Source organism: Oncorhynchus nerka, linkage group LG13 (genome assembly GCF_034236695.1).
Source record: "Oncorhynchus nerka isolate Pitt River linkage group LG13, Oner_Uvic_2.0, whole genome shotgun sequence".
Classification (NCBI taxonomy): domain Eukaryota; kingdom Metazoa; phylum Chordata; class Actinopteri; order Salmoniformes; family Salmonidae; genus Oncorhynchus; species Oncorhynchus nerka.
Genome location: NC_088408.1, coordinates 91767621 through 91786734, shown reverse-complemented (window position 1 = coordinate 91786734; position 19114 = coordinate 91767621). Strand labels below are relative to the sequence as shown.

Below are 19114 nucleotides of genomic sequence, written 5' to 3'. Positions count from 1 at the left end.
CCTGTTACTGTCCTCTCTTCCACTGACTGTTATATTCAGCTCATAGTGTCTCCTGCTACTGTCCTCCCTTCTACTGACATACTGTTATGTTCAGCTCATAGTGTCTCCTGTTACTGTCCTCCCTTCTACTGACATACTGTTATGTTCAGCTCATAGTGTCTCCTGTTACTGTTCTCTCTTCCACTGACTGTTATGTTCAGTACTACTGTCCTCTCTTCCATTGACTGTTATGTTCAGCTCATAGTGTCTCCTGTTACTGTCCTCTCTTCCACTGACTGTTATATTCAGCTCATAGTGTCTCCTGCTACTGTCCTCCCTTCTACTGACATACTGTTATGTTCAGCTCATAGTGTCTCCTGCTACTGTCCTCTCTTCTACTGACATACTGTTATGTTCAGCTCATAGTGTCTCCTGCTACTGTCCTCCCTTCTACTGACATACTGTTATGTTCAGCTCATAGTGTCTCCTGTTACTGTCCTCTCTTCCACTGACTGTTATGTTCAGCTCATAGTGTCTCCTGTTACTGTCCTCTCTTCCACTGACTGTTATGTTCAGTACTACTGTCCTCTCTTCCACTGACTGTTATGTTCAGCTCATAGTGTCTCCTGTTACTGTCCTCCCTTCTACTGACATACTGTTATGTTCAGCTCATGGTGTCTCCTGTTACTGTCCTCTCTTCCACTGACTGTTATGTTCAGCTCATAGTGTCTCCTGTTACTGTCCTCCCTTCCACTGACTGTTATGTTCAGCTCATAGTGTCTCCTGTTACTGTCCTCTCTTCCACTGACTGTTATGTTCAGCTCATAGTGTCTCCTGTTACTGTCCTCTCTTCCACTGACTGTTATGTTCAGCTCATAGTGTCTCCTGTTACTGTCCTCTCTTCTACTGACTGTTATGTTCAGTACTACTGTCTTCCCTTCCACTGACTGTTATGTTCAGCTCATAGTGTCTCCTGTTACTGTCCTCTCTTCCACTGACTGTTATGTTCAGCTCATAGTGTCTCCTGTTACTGTCCTCTCTTCCACTGACTGTTATGTTCAGCTCATAGTGTCTCCTGTTACTGTCCTCTCTTCTACTGACTGTTATGTTCAGCTCATAGTGTCTCCTGTTACTGTCCTCTCTTCCACTGACTGTTATGTTCAGCTCATAGTGTCTCCTGTTACTGTCCTCTCTTCCACTGACTGTTATGTTCAGCTCATAGTGTCTCCTGTTACTGTCCTCTCTTCTTCTACTGACTGTTATGTTCAGTACTACTGTCCTCCCTTCCACTGACTGTTATGTTCAGCTCATAGTGTCTCCTGTTACTGTCCTCTCTTCTACTGACTGTTATGTTCAGCTCATAGTGTCTCCTGTTACTGTCCTCTCTTCTACTGACTGTTATGTTCAGCTCATAGTGTCTCCTGTTACTGTCCTCTCTTCTACTGACTGTTATGTTCAGCTCATAGTGTCTCCTGTTACTGTCCTCTCTTCCACTGACTGTTATGTTCAGCTCATAGTGTCTCCTGTTACTGTCCTCTCTTCTACTGACTGTTATGTTCAGCTCATAGTGTCTCCTGTTACTGTCCTCTCTTCCACTGACTGTTATGTTCAGCTCATAGTGTCTCCTGTTACTGTCCTCCCTTCCACTGACTGTTATGTTCAGCTCATAGTGTCTCCTGTTACTGTCCTCCCTTCCACTGACTGTTATGTTCAGCTCATAGTGTCTCCTGTTACTGTTCTCTCTTCTACTGACTGTTATGTTCAGCTCATAGTGTCTCCTGTTACTGTCCTCTCTTCCACTGACTGTTATGTTCAGCTCATAGTGTCTCCTGTTACTGTCCTCTCTTCCACTGACTGTTATGTTCAGCTCATAGTGTCTCCTGTTACTGTCCTCTCTTCTACTGACTGTTATGTTCAGCTCATAGTGTCTCCTGTTACTGTCCTCTTTTCTACTGACTGTTATGTTCAGCTCATAGTGTCTCTTGTTACTGTCCTCTCTTCTACTGACTGTTATGTTCAGCTCATAGTGTCTCCTGTTACTGTCCTCTTTTCTACTGACTGTTATGTTCAGTTCATAGTGTCTCCTGTTACTGTCCTCTCTTCTACTGACTGTTATGTTCAGCTCATAGTGTCTCCTGTTACTGTTCTCTCTTCTACTGACTGTTATGTTCAGCTCATAGTGTCTCCTGTTACTGTCCTCTCTTCCACTGACTGTTATGTTCAGCTCATAGTGTCTCCTGCTACTGTCCTCTCTTCTACTGACATACTGTTATGTTTAGCTCATAGTGTCTCCTGTTACTGTCCTCTCTTCTACTGACTGTTATGTTCAGCTCATAGTGTCTCCTGTTACTGTCCTCTCTTCTACTGTCATACTGTTATGTTCAGCTCATAGTGTCTCCTGTTACTGTCCTCCCTTCCACTGACTGTTATGTTCAGCTCATAGTGTCTCCTGTTACTGTCCTCTCTTCCACTGACTGTTATGTTCAGCTCATAGTGTCTCCTGTTACTGTCCTCTCTTCCACTGACTGTTATGTTCAGCTCATAGTGTCTCCTGTTACTGTCCTCTCTTCCACTGACTGTTATGTTCAGCTCATAGTGTCTCCTGTTACTGTCCTCCCTTCCACTGACTGTTATGTTCAGTACTACTGTCCTCTCTTCCACTGACTGTTATGTTCAGCTCATAGTGTCTCCTGTTACTGTCCTCCCTTCTACTGACATACTGTTATGTTCAGCTCATGGTGTCTCCTGTTACTGTCCTCTCTTCCACTGACTGTTATGTTCAGCTCATAGTGTCTCCTGTTACTGTCCTCCCTTCCACTGACTGTTATGTTCAGCTCATAGTGTCTCCTGTTACTGTCCTCTCTTCCACTGACTGTTATGTTCAGCTCATAGTGTCTCCTGTTACTGTCCTCTCTTCCACTGACTGTTATGTTCAGCTCATAGTGTCTCCTGTTACTGTCCTCTCTTCTACTGACTGTTATGTTCAGTACTACTGTCCTCCCTTCCACTGACTGTTATGTTCAGCTCATAGTGTCTCCTGTTACTGTCCTCTCTTCCACTGACTGTTATGTTCAGCTCATAGTGTCTCCTGTTACTGTCCTCTCTTCTACTGACTGTTATGTTCAGCTCATAGTGTCTCCTGTTACTGTCCTCTCTTCCACTGACTGTTATGTTCAGCTCATAGTGTCTCCTGTTACTGTCCTCTCTTCTACTGACTGTTATGTTCAGCTCATAGTGTCTCCTGTTACTGTCCTCTCTTCCACTGACTGTTATGTTCAGCTCATAGTGTCTCCTGTTACTGTCCTCTCTTCCACTGACTGTTATGTTCAGCTCATAGTGTCTCCTGTTACTGTCCTCTCTTCTACTGACTGTTATGTTCAGTACTACTGTCCTCCCTTCCACTGACTGTTATGTTCAGCTCATAGTGTCTCCTGTTACTGTCCTCTCTTCTACTGACTGTTATGTTCAGCTCATAGTGTCTCCTGTTACTGTCCTCTCTTCTACTGACTGTTATGTTCAGCTCATAGTGTCTCCTGTTACTGTCCTCTCTTCTACTGACTGTTATGTTCAGCTCATAGTGTCTCCTGTTACTGTCCTCCCTTCCACTGACTGTTATGTTCAGCTCATAGTGTCTCCTGTTACTGTCCTCCCTTCCACTGACTGTTATGTTCAGCTCATAGTGTCTCCTGTTACTGTCCTCTCTTCTACTGACTGTTATGTTCAGCTCATAGTGTCTCCTGTTACTGTCCTCTCTTCCACTGACTGTTATGTTCAGCTCATAGTGTCTCCTGTTACTGTCCTCTCTTCCACTGACTGTTATGTTCAGCTCATAGTGTCTCCTGTTACTGTCCTCTCTTCTACTGACTGTTATGTTCAGCTCATAGTGTCTCCTGTTACTGTCCTCTCTTCTACTGACTGTTATGTTCAGCTCATAGTGTCTCTTGTTACTGTCCTCTCTTCTACTGACTGTTATGTTCAGCTCATAGTGTCTCCTGTTACTGTCCTCTTTTCTACTGACTGTTATGTTCAGTTCATAGTGTCTCCTGTTACTGTCCTCTCTTCTACTGACTGTTATGTTCAGCTCATAGTGTCTCCTGTTACTGTCCTCTCTTCTACTGACTGTTATGTTCAGCTCATAGTGTCTCCTGTTACTGTCCTCTCTTCCACTGACTGTTATGTTCAGCTCATAGTGTCTCCTGCTACTGTCCTCTCTTCTACTGACATACTGTTATGTTTAGCTCATAGTGTCTCCTGTTACTGTCCTCTCTTCTACTGACTGTTATGTTCAGCTCATAGTGTCTCCTGTTACTGTCCTCTCTTCTACTGTCATACTGTTATGTTCAGCTCATAGTGTCTCCTGTTACTGTCCTCCCTTCCACTGACTGTTATGTTCAGCTCATAGTGTCTCCTGTTACTGTCCTCTCTTCCACTGACTGTTATGTTCAGCTCATAATGTCTCCTGTTACTGTCCTCCCTTCTACTGACTGTTATGTTCAGCTCATAGTGTCTCCTGTTACTGTCCTCCCTTCCACTGACTGTTATGTTCAGCTCATAGTGTCTCCTGTTACTGTCCTCTCTTCTACTGACATACTGTTATGTTCAGCTCATAGTGTCTCCTGCTACTGTCCTCTCTTCCACTGACTGTTATGTTCAGCTCATAGTGTCTCCTGTTACTGTCCTCTCTTCTACTGACTGTTATGTTCAGCTCATAGTGTCTCCTGTTACTGTCCTCTCTTCCACTGACTGTTATGTTCAGCTCATAGTGTCTCCTGCTACTGTCCTCTCTTCTACTGACATACTGTTATGTTCAGCTCATAGTGTCTCCTGTTACTGTCCTCTCTTCTACTGACTGTTATGTTCAGCTCATAGTGTCTCCTGTTACTGTTCTCTCTTCTACTGACTGTTATGTTCAGCTCATAGTGTCTCATGTTACTGTCCTCTCTTCTACTGACTGTTATGTTCAGCTCATAGTGTCTCCTGTTACTGTCCTCTCTTCCACTGACTGTTATGTTCAGCTCATAGTGTCTCCTGTTACTGTCCTCTCTTCTACTGACATACTGTTATGTTCAGCTCATAGTGTCTCCTGTTACTGTCCTCTCTTCCACTGACTGTTATGTTCAGCTCATAGTGTCTCCTGTTACTGTCCTCCCTTCCACTGACTGTTATGTTCAGCTCATAGTGTCTCCTGCTACTGTCCTCCCTTCCACTGACTGTTATGTTCAGCTCATAGTGTCTCCTGTTACTGTCCTCTCTTCCACTGACTGTTATGTTCAGCTCATAATGTCTCCTGTTTACTGTCCTCCCTTCTACTGACTGTTATGTTCAGCTCATAGTGTCTCCTGTTACTGTCCTCCCTTCCACTGACTGTTATGTTCAGCTCATAGTGTCTCCTGTTACTGTCCTCCCTTCCACTGACTGTTATGTTCAGTACTACTGTCCTCCCTTCCACTGACTGTTATGTTCAGCTCATAGTGTTTCCTGCTACTGTCCTCCCTTCCACTGACTGTTATGTTCAGCTCATAGTGTCTCCTGCTACTGTCCTCTCTTCTACTGACATACTGTTATGTTCAGCTCATAGTGTTTCCTGTTACTGTTCTCTCTTCCACTGACTGTTATGTTCAGCTCATAGTGTCTCCTGTTACTGTCCTCTCTTCTACTGACTGTTATGTTCAGCTCATAGTGTCTCCTGCTACTGTCCTCTCTTCTACTGACATACTGTTATGTTCAGCTCATAGTGTCTCCTGTTACTGTCCTCTCTTCCACTGACTGTTATGTTCAGCTCATAGTGTCTCCTGTTACTGTCCTCCCTTCCACTGACTGTTATGTTCAGCTCATAGTGTCTCCTGTTACTGTCCTCCCTTCCACTGACTGTTATGTTCAGCTCATAGTGTCTCCTGTTACTGTCCTCTCTTCCACTGACTGTTATGTTCAGCTCATAGTGTCTCCTGTTACTGTCCTCTCTTCTACTGACTGTTATGTTCAGCTCATAGTGTCTCCTGTTACTGTCCTCCCTTCTACTGACATACTGTTATGTTCAGCTCATAGTGTCTCCTGCTACTGTCCTCCCTTCCACTGACTGTTATGTTCAGCTCATAGTGTCTCATGTTACTGTCCTCTCTTCCACTGACTGTTATGTTCAGCTCATAGTGTCTCCTGTTACTGTCCTCTCTTCTACTGACATACTGTTATGTTCAGCTCATAGTGTCTCCTGTTACTGTTCTCTCTTCCACTGACTGTTATGTTCAGCTCATAGTGTCTCCTGTTACTGTCCTCCCTTCCACTGACTGTTATGTTCAGCTCATAGTGTCTCCTGTTACTGTCCTCCCTTCCACTGACTGTTATGTTCAGTACTACTGTCCTCCCTTCCACTGACTGTTATGTTCAGCTCATAGTGTTTCCTGCTACTGTCCTCCCTTCCACTGATTGTTATGTTCAGCTCATAGTGTTTCCTGTTACTGTTCTCTCTTCCACTGACTGTTATGTTCAGCTCATAGTGTTTCCTGTTACTGTCCTCCCTTCCACTGACTGTTATGTTCAGCTCATAGTGTCTCCTGTTACTGTCCTCTCTTCTACTGACTGTTATGTTCAGCTCATAGTGTCTCCTGTTACTGTCCTCTCTTCTACTGACATACTGTTATGTTCAGCTGATAACTGTTTCTTTCTCTTTCTGTCATCTGGTGGTCAAAGCAAGAGTATGAAAAGTCTGGACAACCCCTCCCCTCCTTTTCTCTCTCTCTCTCTCTCTCTCTCTTTCTCGCTCTCTTTCTCTTCAATAATGTCACCTCTCCTGGCTCTTACGATCGTCGTCCTCCTCGTCATGATGAAATTCCATTACTGCAATTCTGTTACCGGGTGTAAATCCAATTCACTTACTGTATTTCAATCATGTAACGTTATGACTATAAGTACTGTTCCCTGAAGAAGGGAAACGAGGTACAACATACCAATGCGAGTCTCACTCTCGCGACTTCGGTTGAAGGTTATACAATCGTGCCTGGCAAGGCCAATGAAATATGCACTTCGTTGGAAGTCCCGCCTTCCACAGATATATGTGAAGCTTGGGTTCATTCCCTCAATTTAATACCGCTCTTCACTGAACCCAGGAACAGGTGGTGCGGGACCATACAGGTGTTGTACCTCATTTCCCTCCTTCAGGGAACAGTAGTTATAGTCACAACGTTACGTTCCCTTTCAGTCTGTCAGTCTTTGGTACAACATACTATGGGGAAATATAATTACACCCCAAGCCGACCCCAATGGATACTAAATGAAACGACCCTCCAGACCTGAACCCGCCAGATGCGTGCCGTCTGGGTATTGCGTGGAAGTTGTGCTGCCCGGTGACTTTCCCTGTCCCAGCCATAAGCTGTGGCCTTAACTAGGAGCAGTCATATCCAAACAATAAAACCTCACACCAGTGTGGTGATGCCCAACTCCCCGCAGCATAAATATCTCCTATAGACAACCCTTTAAACAACGCCCGAGACGCTGCCAGAGCCCTGGTGGAGTGGGTATTAACCCCTGCTCCTTGATGCCAGAGAGATCCAGTGGGAGAGACGCTGCCAGAGCCCTGGTGGAGTGGGTATTAACCCCTGCTCCTTGATGCCAGAGAGATCCAGTGGGAGAGACTCTGCCAGAGCCCTGGTGGAGTGGGTATTAACCCCTGCTTCTTGATGCCAGAGAGATCCAGTGGGAGAGACTCTGCCAGAGCCCTGGTGGAGTGGGTATTAAACCCTGCTTCTTGATGCCAGAGAGATCCAGTGGGAGAGACTCTGCCAGAGCCCTGGTGGAGTGGGTATTAACCCCTGCTTCTTGATGCCAGAGAGATCCAGTGGGAGAGACTCTGCCAGAGCCCTGGTGGAGTGGGTATTAACCCCTGCTTCTTGATGCCAGACAGATCCAGTGGGAGAGACGCTGCCAGAGCCCTGGTGGAGTGGGTATTAACCCCTGCTCCTTGATGCCAGAGAGATCCAGTGGGAGAGACTCTGCCAGAGCCCTGGTGGAGTGGGTATTAACCCCTGCTTCTTGATGCCAGAGAGATCCAGTGGGAGAGACTCTGCCAGAGCCCTGGTGGAGTGGGTATTAACCCCTGCTCCTTGATGCCAGAGAGATCCAGTGGGAGAGACGCTGCCAGAGCCCTGGTGGAGTGGGTATTAACCCCTGCTTCTTGATGCCAGAGAGATCCAGTGGGAGAGACTCTGCCAGAGCCCTGGTGGAGTGGGTATTAACCCCTGCTTCTTGATGCCAGAGAGATCCAGTGGGAGAGACTCTGCCAGAGCCCTGGTGGAGTGGGTATTAACCCCTGCTCCTTGATGCCAGACAGATCCAGTGGGAGAGACTCTGCCAGAGCCCTGGTGGAGTGGGTATTAACCCCTGCTCCTTGATGCCAGACAGATCCAGTGGGAGAGACTCTGCCAGAGCCCTGGTGGAGTGGGTATTAACCCCTGCTTCTTGATGCCAGCGAGATCCAGTAGGAGAGACGCTGCCAGAGCCCTGGTGGAGTGGGTATTAACCCCTGCTCCTTGATGCCAGCGAGATCCAGTAGGAGAGACGCTGCCAGAGCCCTGGAGGAGTGGGTATTAACCCCTGCTCCTTGATGCCAGAGAGATCCAGTGGGAGAGACTCTGCCAGAGCCCTGGTGGAGTGGGTATTAACCCCTGCTTCTTGATGCCTAATGCCAGCGAGATCCAGTGGGAGAGACGCTGCCAGAGCCCTGGTGGAGTGGGTATTAACCCCTGCTCCTTGATGCCAGAGAGATCCAGTAGGAGAGACTCTGCCAGAGCCCTGCTGGAGTGGGTATTAACCCCTGCTCCTTGATGCCAGAGAGATCCAGTGGGAGAGACTCTGCCAGAGCCCTGGTGGAGTGGGTATTAACCCCTGCTCCTTGATGCCAGAGAGATCCAGTAGGAGAGACGCTGCCAGAGCCCTGGTGGAGTGGGTATTAACCCCTGCTCCTTGATGCCTAATGCCAGAGAGATCCAGTGGGAGAGACTCTGCCAGAGCCCTGGTGGAGTGGGTATTAACCCCTGCTTCTTGATGCCTAATGCCAGCGAGATCCAGTGGGAGAGACTCTGCCAGAGCCCTGGTGGAGTGGGTATTAACCCCTCCTCCTTGATGCCAGCGAGATCCAGTAGGAGAGACGCTGCCAGAGCCCTGGTGGAGTGGGTATTAACCCCTGCTCCTTGATGCCAGCGAGATCCAGTAGGAGAGACGCTGCCAGAGCCCTGGTGGAGTGGGTATTAACCCCTGCTCCTTGATGCCAGCGAGATCCAGTGGGAGAGACTCTGCCAGAGCCCTGGTGGAGTGGGTATTAACCCCTGCTTCTTGATGCCAGAGAGATCCAGTGGGAGAGACGCTGCCAGAGCCCTGGTGGAGTGGGTATTAACCCCTGCTTCTTGATGCCTAATGCCAGAGAGATCCAGTGGGAGAGACTCTGCCAGAGCCCTGGTGGAGTGGGTATTAACCCCTGCTCCTTGATGCCTAATGCCAGCGTGATCCAGTGGGAGAGACTCTGCCAGAGCCCTGGTGGAGTGGGTATTAACCCCTGCTTCTTGATGCCAGAGAGATCCAGTGGGAGAGACTCTGCCAGAGCCCTGGTGGAGTGGGTATTAACCCCTGCTTCTTGATGCCAGACAGATCCAGTGGGAGAGACGCTGCCAGAGCCCTGGTGGAGTGGGTATTAACCCCTGCTTCTTGATGCCAGAGAGATCCAGTGGGAGAGACGCTGCCAGAGCCCTGGTGGAGTGGGTATTAACCCCTGCTCCTTGATGCCAGAGAGATCCAGTGGGAGAGACGCTGCCAGAGCCCTGGTGGACTGGGTATTAACCCCTGCTCCTTGATGCCAGAGAGATCCAGTGGGAGAGACGCTGCCAGAGCACTGGTGGAGTGGGTATTAACCCCTACTCCTTGATGCCTAATGCCAGAGAGATCCAGTGGGAGAGACTCTGCCAGAATGGTGGAGTCAATTAACCCCTGCTCCTTGATGCCAAATCCAGTGGGAGAAAGAGCCCTGGTACAGTGGGTATTAACCCCTGCTTCTTGATGCCAGAGAGATCCAGTGGGAAGACGCTGCCAGAGCCCTGGTGGAGTGGGTATTAACCCCTGCTCCTTGATTCCAGAGAGATCCAGTGGGAGAGACGCTGCCAGAGCCTTGGTGGAGTGGGTATTAACCCCTGCTTCTTGATGCCAGAGAGATCCAGTGGGAGAGACGCTGCCAGAGCCCTGGTGGAGTGGGTATTAACCCCTGCTCCTTGATTCCAGAGAGATCCAGTGGGAGAGACGCTGCCAGAGCCCTGGTGGAGTGGGTATTAACCCCTGCTCCTTGATGCCTAATGCCAGAGAAATCCAGTGGGAGAGACGCTGCCAGAGCCCTGGTGGAGTGGGTATTAACCCCTGCTCCTTGATGCCAGAGAGATCCAGTGGGAGAGACTTTCCAGAGCCCTGGTGTGATGTGGATTAACCCCTGCTCCTTGATGCCAGACAGATCCAGTGGGAGAGACGCTCAGAGCCCTGGTGGAGTGGGTATTAACCCCTGCTCCTTGATGCCAGAGAGATCCAGTGGGAGAGACTCTGCCAGAGCCCTGGTGGAGTGGGTATTAACCCCTGCTCCTTGATGCCAGCGAGATCCAGTGGGAGAGACGCTGCCAGAGCCCTGGTGGAGTGGGTATTAACCCCTGCTCCTTGATGCCAGACAGATCCAGTGGGAGAGACGCTGCCAGAGCCCTGGTGGAGTGGGTATTAACCCCTGCTCCTTGATGCCAGACAGATCCAGTGGGAGAGACGCTGCCAGAGCCCTGGTGGAGTGGGTATTAACCCCTGCTTCTTGATGCCAGAGAGATCCAGTGGGAGAGACGCTCCAGAGCCCTGGTGGAGTGGGTAACCCCTGCTCCTTGATGTCGAGATCCAGTGGGAGAGACACTGCCAGAGCCCTGGTGGAGTGGGTATTAACCCCTGCTCCTTGATGCCAGCGAGATCCAGTGGGAGAGACGCTGCCAGAGCCCTGGTGGAGTCTAACCCCTGCTTCTTGATGCCTAATGCCAGAGAGATCCAGTGGGAGAGTCTGCCAGAGCCCTGGTGGAGTGGGTCTCCCTGCTCCTTGATGCCAGAGAGATCCAGTGGGAGAGTCTGCCAGAGCCCTGGTGGAGTGGGTCTAACCCCTGCTCCTTGATGCCAGAGAGATCCAGTGGGAGAGACTCTGCCAGAGCCCACGTGGAGTGGGTATTAACCCCTGCTCCTTGATGCCAGCGAGATCCAGTGGGAGAGACTCTGCCAGAGCCCTGGTGGAGTGGGTATTAACCCCTGCTCCTTGATGCCAGCGAGATCCAGTGGGAGAGACGCTGCCAGAGCCCTGGTGGAGTGGGTATTAACCCCTGCTCCTTGATGCCAGAGAGATCCAGTGGGAGAGACTCTGCCAGAGCCCTGGTGGAGTGGGTATTAACCCCTGCTCCTTGATGCCAGCGAGATCCAGTGGGAGAGACGCTGCCAGTCCCTGGTGGCTGGGTATTAACCCCTGCTCCTTGATGCCAGAGAGATCAGTGGGAGAGACTCTCCAGAGCCCTGGTGGAGTGGGTATTAACCCCTGCTCCTTGATGCCAGCGAGATCCAGTGGGAGAGACGCTGCCAGAGCCCTGGTGGAGTGGGTATTAACCCCTGCTTCTTGATGCCAGACAGATCCAGTGGGAGAGACGCTGCTTAGAGAGTGCCCTGTCGCAGAGCTGGATTAGTAAAACAGACAAAATGGTGGTCACATAACCAGATATCCAGGGTCGTTCGATGTGCGTGTGTAAAGCAGAGCCGGAACTCAGACACCTTCCGTGGGGATAGAAAAGCGTGATATGAGAGCCCTGGATATATTCTATTTCTTATTACATTTTTAATTAACTCAACAAATAAAAGGTACTTACTCAAATCTGATTATTTCCCCTTTTATTAAGAACCTTTGGGCAAATTTTCAATTAAGCATGTAACAAAACATAAAAATACATCTAAAAAGGTAAATAGTAAACATAAAATAATTATAGGCTTTATAGAGCCTATTTATATATATATATATTGGGGGACTTGCCTGTTTTGCATGTTGTTTTGGCATTAATACATGACACATCAATTTGTATTTGATACCTTGTGTCTAGTGTAGTAGTCTAGTGCACAAACTCACAAAACGCCCGTTTCTGAACCGTGTAAATTGGTGCCATGTCTTTGCAGATGTAACGGCAGCTATTATCTCCTTCCATCTTCGTGATTCTTTTCCATATGGTGTGATGTGGACAAAAGGCTCTTGCAACGTCTCAGTCAGGGGTTTGTTTTGAGCACTTGACTGTACTTCTCTGGGTCTCATCCGTACTGTTTCACATGATTCTTGCTTAGGTGGTAAAAGAGGTTATTGAGTGTTTGAGCCTTGCAGTGGATGGTTTTCTGGTCCGTGTCAGATTTTTCATACCCAAACCACGTCCATGTGACCGAAGTAGCCCCTCTTTTAGGTACGAGCTCCGTGTCTCCGTGCTCCGTGTCTCCGTGCTCTGTGTCTCCGTGCTCCGTGTCTCCGTGCTCTGTGTCTCCGTGCTCCGTGTCTCCGTGCTCTGTGTCTCCGTGCTCTGTGTCTCCGTGCTCCGTGTCTCCGTGCTCCGTGTCTCCGTGCTCCGTGTCTCCGTGCTCCGTGTCTCCGTGCTCCGTGTCTCCGTGCTCCGTGTCTCCGTGCTCCGTGTCTCCGTGCTCTGTGTCTCCGTGCTCCGTGTCTCCGTGCTCCGTGTCTCCGTGCTCTGTGTCTCCGTGCTCCGTGTCTCCGTGCTCCGTGTCTCCGTGCTCCGTGTCTCCGTGCTCTGTGTCTCCGTGCTCTGTGTCTCCGTGCTCCGTGTCTCCGTGCTCCGTGTCTCCGTGCTCTGTGTCTCCGTGCTCTGTGTCTCCGTGCTCTGTGTCTCCGTGCTCCGTGTCTCCGTGCTCTGTGTCTCCGTGCTCTGTGTCTCCGTGCTCCGTGTCTCCGTGCTCTGTGTCTCTGTGCTCCGTGTCTCCGTGCTCTGTGTCTCCGTGCTCTGTGTCTCCGTGCTCTGTGTCTCCGTGCTCCGTGTCTCCGTGCTCCGTGTCTCCGTGCTCCGTGTCTCCGTGCTCCGTGTCTCCGTGCTCCGTGTCTCCGTGCTCCGTGTCTCCGTGCTCCGTGTCTCCGTGCTCCGTGTCTCCGTGCTCTGTGTCTCCGTGCTCTGTGTCTCCGTGCTCTGTGTCTCCGTGCTCTGTGTCTCCGTGCTCCGTGTCTCCGTGTCTCCGTGCTCCGTGTCTCCGTGCTCCGTGTCTCCGTGCTCCGTGTCTCCGTGCTCCGTGTCTCCGTGCTCTGTGTCTCCGTGCTCCGTGTCTCCGTGCTCTGTGTCTCCATGCTCTGTGTCTCCGTGCTCTGTGTCTCCGTGCTCCGTGTCTCCGTGCTCCGTGTCTCCGTGCTCTGTGTCTCCGTGCTCCGTGTCTCCGTGCTCTGTGTCTCCGTGCTCTGTGTCTCCGTGCTCCGTGTCTCCGTGCTCCGTGTCTCCGTGCTCCGTGTCTCCGTGCTCCGTGTCTCCGTGCTCTGTGTCTCCGTGCTCTGTGTCTCCGTGCTCCGTGTCTCCGTGCTCTGTGTCTCGTTCACTCTCCTCCATGCAAAGCGTCGTCCAATTGACAAAAAAATATTGCCGTAAAGAGTGTGATTTGCGACACCACGAAATGAACAATAGAGCATAATATAAAATGATCAACATTTTTCTATCGTCACACGATATATATCGTCATATCACCCAGCCCAAATATTTATATATATGCACAGTACATATTATGATCATGGAGGTTACTCTACCGACCAGTCATAGGTACAGGGGACACAAGGCCTTGTAACCTAGATGTGAAAACAAGGACCCCTTCTGTGGTAACAGACAAGAGCGATCCCTTGTGGACAGAGACAGAACTTATCACTCTCACCCCCCCTGGGGAGATTGATGTGTCCCTTCAACCCTGTGAACACTGTGGAACATGGGATAACAGAGGGGGCAGCATCTAACATGAACCAGCTTCCGACATACGCTATGCTTCCTTGAGACTCTATAGCCTGCATGGGCACAGGGGGCTCTGGCAATGGCTTACACAGTACCCGTTTAGCCAGACTTGCGGGCACTGTTTTCACAGTAATGTTTTTGCGGCGGGGCGCACTGGTCATTCAGACTCGTGCCAAGGCGCCTCACTCCGGGGGGTTACACCAGCCAAGTGCTCGGCGGGCTGCTTCCTCCACTCCCTCCAACTCCAGGAAGTGAAAATAGGAATGGGGTTGCCATAACGCCGGGGGAAAGCGTAAGTTCCACTCTCCAGAAGTTATGCATGCTATCCGACATTAGCCAGGTGGCTTTTTAGCCTAAGCTAGGTTAGCTAGCCTCTTTGACCGCAGCGTGATCCGTTTATAATAACCAAGCAACTAATGCTACGTATACTAAATGAGAGAGCCACCCCATCAACTCCGCCATGGGAAGGTAGGAAAAGCTAGCAATAGCGAGATCACCTTGGCGAGTTAGCCAACCTGACTAGCACGCTATGCAGTCCTTGTTTAGCCTGGTCTTGAAAGTCCACGTAGGACCGGACCGTTCCTCAACAAGTCTGGGAAGAGAGGCTGGTGCTTGACCGAGGCAGGGATGCGGCAGAGGGTACCCACCGAACCTGGCTGCCCTCTCTCTTCGAGCAGCCTCCCATAACCAGCGACAGAACGCACAGGAGCTGGGTTGGGCGCAGGCTGCCATACCCCACGCCCATGCTGTCACGCCCAGGCTGTCATACCCCACGTCATACCCCACGCCCAGGCTGTCACGCCATACCCTACGCCCAGGCTGCCATACCCCATGTCATACCCCATGCCATACCCCACGTAATACCCCACGCCATAGCCCACGCCATACCCCACGTAATACCCCACGTCATACCCCACGCCCAGGCTGTCACGCCATACCCTACGCCCAGGCTGCCATACCCCACGCCATACCCCACGTAATACCCCACGCCATACCCCACGCCATACCCCACGCCATACCCCACGTCATACCCCACGCCATACCCCACGTAATATCCCACGCCATACCCCACGCAATACCCCACGCCATACCCCATGCCCAGGCTGCCATACCCCACGCCATACCCCAAGCCCAGGCTGCCATACCCCACGTAATACCCCACGCCATACCCCACACAATACCCCAAGCCCAGGCTGCCATACCCCACGTAATACCCCACGCCATACCCTATACCCAGGCTGCCATACCCCATGTCCAAGGTGCCATACCCCACGCCCAAGGTGCCATACCCCACGTCCAAACTGCCATACCCCACGTCCAGGCTGCCATACCCCACGTCCAGGCAACCATACCCCACGACCAGGCAACCATACCCCACGACCAGGCAACCATACCCCACGTCCAGGCTGCCATACCCCACGTCCAGGCTGCCATACCCCACGTCCAAACTACCATACCCCATGTCCAAACTACCATACCCCACGCCATACCCCACATCCAGGCCACCATACCCCACGACCAACGACCAGGCAACCATACCCCACGCCATACCCCACATCCAGGCCACCATACCCCACGACCAGGCAACCATACCCCACGACCAGGCAACCATACCCCACGCCATACCCCACATCCAGGCTACCATACCCCACATCCCGGCCTCCATACCCCACAACCAGGCTGCCATACCCTGTCATATCCCACATCCAGGAGACTGTCATAGACCACGTCCAGGCAGACAAGACATTTGCCCTGACCACCCATCCATCTCCTCTTCCTGCTCTTCGGTCCCAGCCGAGGTACTGGCCTCTGGGACAAGAAAGTCGTCATCGGTAATTCCAGTGTAGTACGTGGCGCTGTGCACACAGGCTGGTTCGAGCGAGGGGCCGCCTGAGTGTGCTCCAAACCGAGACAAACTACACAGAGCATAAGTATCTTTCAGAGAAATGCTATAACCACATGACTGGGGGCATGATCTCAACCCCGAACCCGGCTTCGCCATCGTCATTTCGATTGAACTGAAATTCCTTTACCTAACTTTATCTGCACATTTCAGTAATTGTGTTTTTGTAAAAATAACAGCGTAAATTGTTAAAAGTAGTCTTTGTGCCTAGAACTATATGGTTTGTTAAACCTTAAAATCAATGGTTCCCGTGGAATGATCAGAATATTGCCATGATATTAGGTGTCCTCTCCCAGTGTTCCCTCACTGAAACCTCCACACTTGTTTGCTTTCAGAAGGGGCTGATGTTCAGGGGTTATGGAGAGGACGGAGCGGGGGTGGGGTGAAGCGAGCGGAATGGCAAACCTCTCAGCTTGTCACATTGTGGGGTGGCTTATCTTGTGGGCTTGCCAGCTGGAGCGTGATATCATTCAAACATGCAGGCGTACTGAGTGGGAGGTTTGTGACAGAGACTTTGGTGCTGCCTGTCTACCTTGGGCCTCATTGAAAACCAGGCTTGTCTTGGGCACAAATCATAACAAAGATCATCAGTAGCTTGATTCCTTGATTCACACCCCCAAAAAATCATCCAGATTTTCTTTGATTGAATGTTAGCCTACATAGACATTAAGAGCATTGCCATAACATGTATCAAGTCTATAAAGCCTTGTTCACACTAGGCATTAATGTTCAAATCAGCTTTGGAATACTGACTCTCCAAACAGGAGGTTACAAGTGACCAAAATGGATTTGTGTGTGCCTATGGCTATGCTAGTTGTTATAGTAACAATGGGTGTTTGCACAGTGGTGTAGGCTGATTGGTGGTGATGCTAGTGCTGTTGGCTAGCCACAGCAGTCAACTAGCTGTTTAACTTTCTAGCACATTCACTCATTTGTTTGTAAACAATTAACATGCTAGTTAGCTACCACATTTTATTGTCAAACTGTCAACAGAGTAGCTAACAATCAACAAGATATGGCAAATTTCATTCTAAAAACCACTTCCATCATATTTGACCGTTCAGACAAGTCGCATGGCCAGGAATCATTTACGAAGGATCTTCGAAATGTGGCTTGACATATCAGATTCCATGTGCTTTTTGTCTATTCAGACTGCAGGGAAAATAACTGATTTGAATCAGATAGAAGCAGACAAAGAGGAGGAAGTCTTCTTTATTTGAGAACAGAAGCCCTGGGATCCTTTACTGAGATAAGGTTACAGCAGGAGGAAGGGAGGGAGGGAGAGCGGGAGGGAGGGAGAGTGGGAGGGAGGGAGAAAGGGAGTGAGAGTGGGAGGTAGGGAGGGAGAGGAGGGAGGGAGGGAGGGAGGGATTGAGAGTGGGAGGTAGGGAGGGAGAGTGGGAGGTAGGGAGGGGGAGGGTGGGAGGGAGGGAGGGAGAGTGGGTGGGAGGGAGAGAGGTAGGGGAGGGAGAGTGGGAGGGAGAGAGAGAGAGAGTGGGGGGAGAGAGGGGGGGGGAGGAGAGAGGTAGGAAGGGAGAGAGGTAGGGAGGGAGAGTGGGAGGGGGAGGGAGGGAGAGTGGGAGGGAGAGTGGGAGGGAGGGAGAGTGGGAGGGAGGGGAGTGGGAGGGAGAGAGGTAGGGAGGGAGAGTGGGAGGGAGAGAGAGAGAGGGGGAGGGGAGGAGAGAGGTAGGAAGGGAGAGAGGTAGGGAGGGAGAGTGGGAGGGAGGGAGAGAGGGGTGGACATACTGGATGAAGGCAGAAATACTTGGGAAGTTGATCTAAAATGAACAGAGAGGGAGGGAGGGAATGAGAACTGCCTCTACCCTGTCTGCCTCTCTCTCTCCCTCCCCTCTTGTCGCTCCTCAAGGCTACTAGCCCCCTTTGAAGTTATTTACAGTGCTAGAGAGAGAGAGACATAGAGAGAGAGAGACAGAGAGAGAGAGAGACATAGAGAGAGAGAGACATAGAGAGAGAGAGACATAGAGAGAGAGAGAGACATAGAGAGAGAGAGACATAGAGAGACAGAGAGAGAGAGAGAGAGGCCTGCAAGAAAGGGAAAGATGTCAACAAACAGACGAGTGTAAGTCGGCTGGCCACACACACCAACTGTCTGGCCCAGGGCCTGTGTTAGGTTAACTGTTCCCTCCTCTGACTGTGTGTGTAAACTCAGGCTTCACTCTACAGTACTTCATAGGCCCAGTCAGTCAGAATGGTTTGGTCTCTCACTTTCATTTTCTCCCTCCGTCTCTCTCGTCTTGATCTCTGTCCTCAGTCACTGAGGCGTTCAGACTGTGGAGGAAATGCTTTACATACAACATGATTGATTGACTGAGTGAGAGAAAGAGACTGACAGACAGACTTGAAAACGCCACAAGGATTAAAGCGAAAAATCAACTGACAATGAAAGACAGCGTGAGTAAGAGAAGAGAGACAGAGAGACAGAGAGAAGAGAGACAGAGAGACAGAGAGACGAGAGACAGAGAGACAGAGAGACGAGAGACAGAGACAGAGAGACGAGATTCCACCCTGTAAACGTAATTTGCCTGATGAGAAGGAGAGTCTAATTTCATTCATGTGCATTTTCATCCACAGTATGCAGGAGTTGAGCAAATCCAATTGAGAAAAGGACTGTGACTCTGTAAAATCTACTGTTTGGCTGGTGGGACGGAGATCAAACGAGCCACACCGAAAGGAAACTTGCATGGCCACGTGTGTGTGTGGTGTGTGTAATGTGTGTGTGTGGTGTGTGTAATGTGTGTGTGTGGTGTGTGTAATGTGTGTGTGTGTGGGTGGGTGCATCGGTGTCTGTTCTTGATCAAGTTCTCTGGCCCGCTATGTGTGGGCATGTTATTGCCAGCGAGGATCCAATATTGAGGGTGAGGTATCACTGGAGGTGTGTGGCAGCCAGTTAAGATTGAGGGGATTTGATGTATGTTTGTGTGACTGTGTGTGTGTGTGTGTGTGTGTGTGTGACTCTGTGTGTTTTGTACGTAGTAGACTTTCTCCCACACATTTTAAAAAGATCACAGTAAGCCTTTGGATTGAGGTATAGTAAGCACAGCTCACCGACTAAATCCCCCAACCACCCCATGTAATGGGAGGATGAGCACTGAGCACATGTGCCTGTGAGTTTTAACTTGTAGACTCCTGTAGTGGAACCAGGCCTGGTAGTGGAACCAGGCCTACTGAAGAATGATCAATAACTTGATGATTTGATGATGCCACA

The 19114-nt window shown here is 50.2% G+C and overlaps 1 pseudogene; it reads left to right on the top strand.

Annotated features, from left to right (window-relative positions):
- LOC115121460 (E3 ubiquitin-protein ligase znrf3-like) overlaps window positions 1-19114 on the top strand; it is a 261610-nt pseudogene that overhangs the window by 126714 nt on the left and 115782 nt on the right.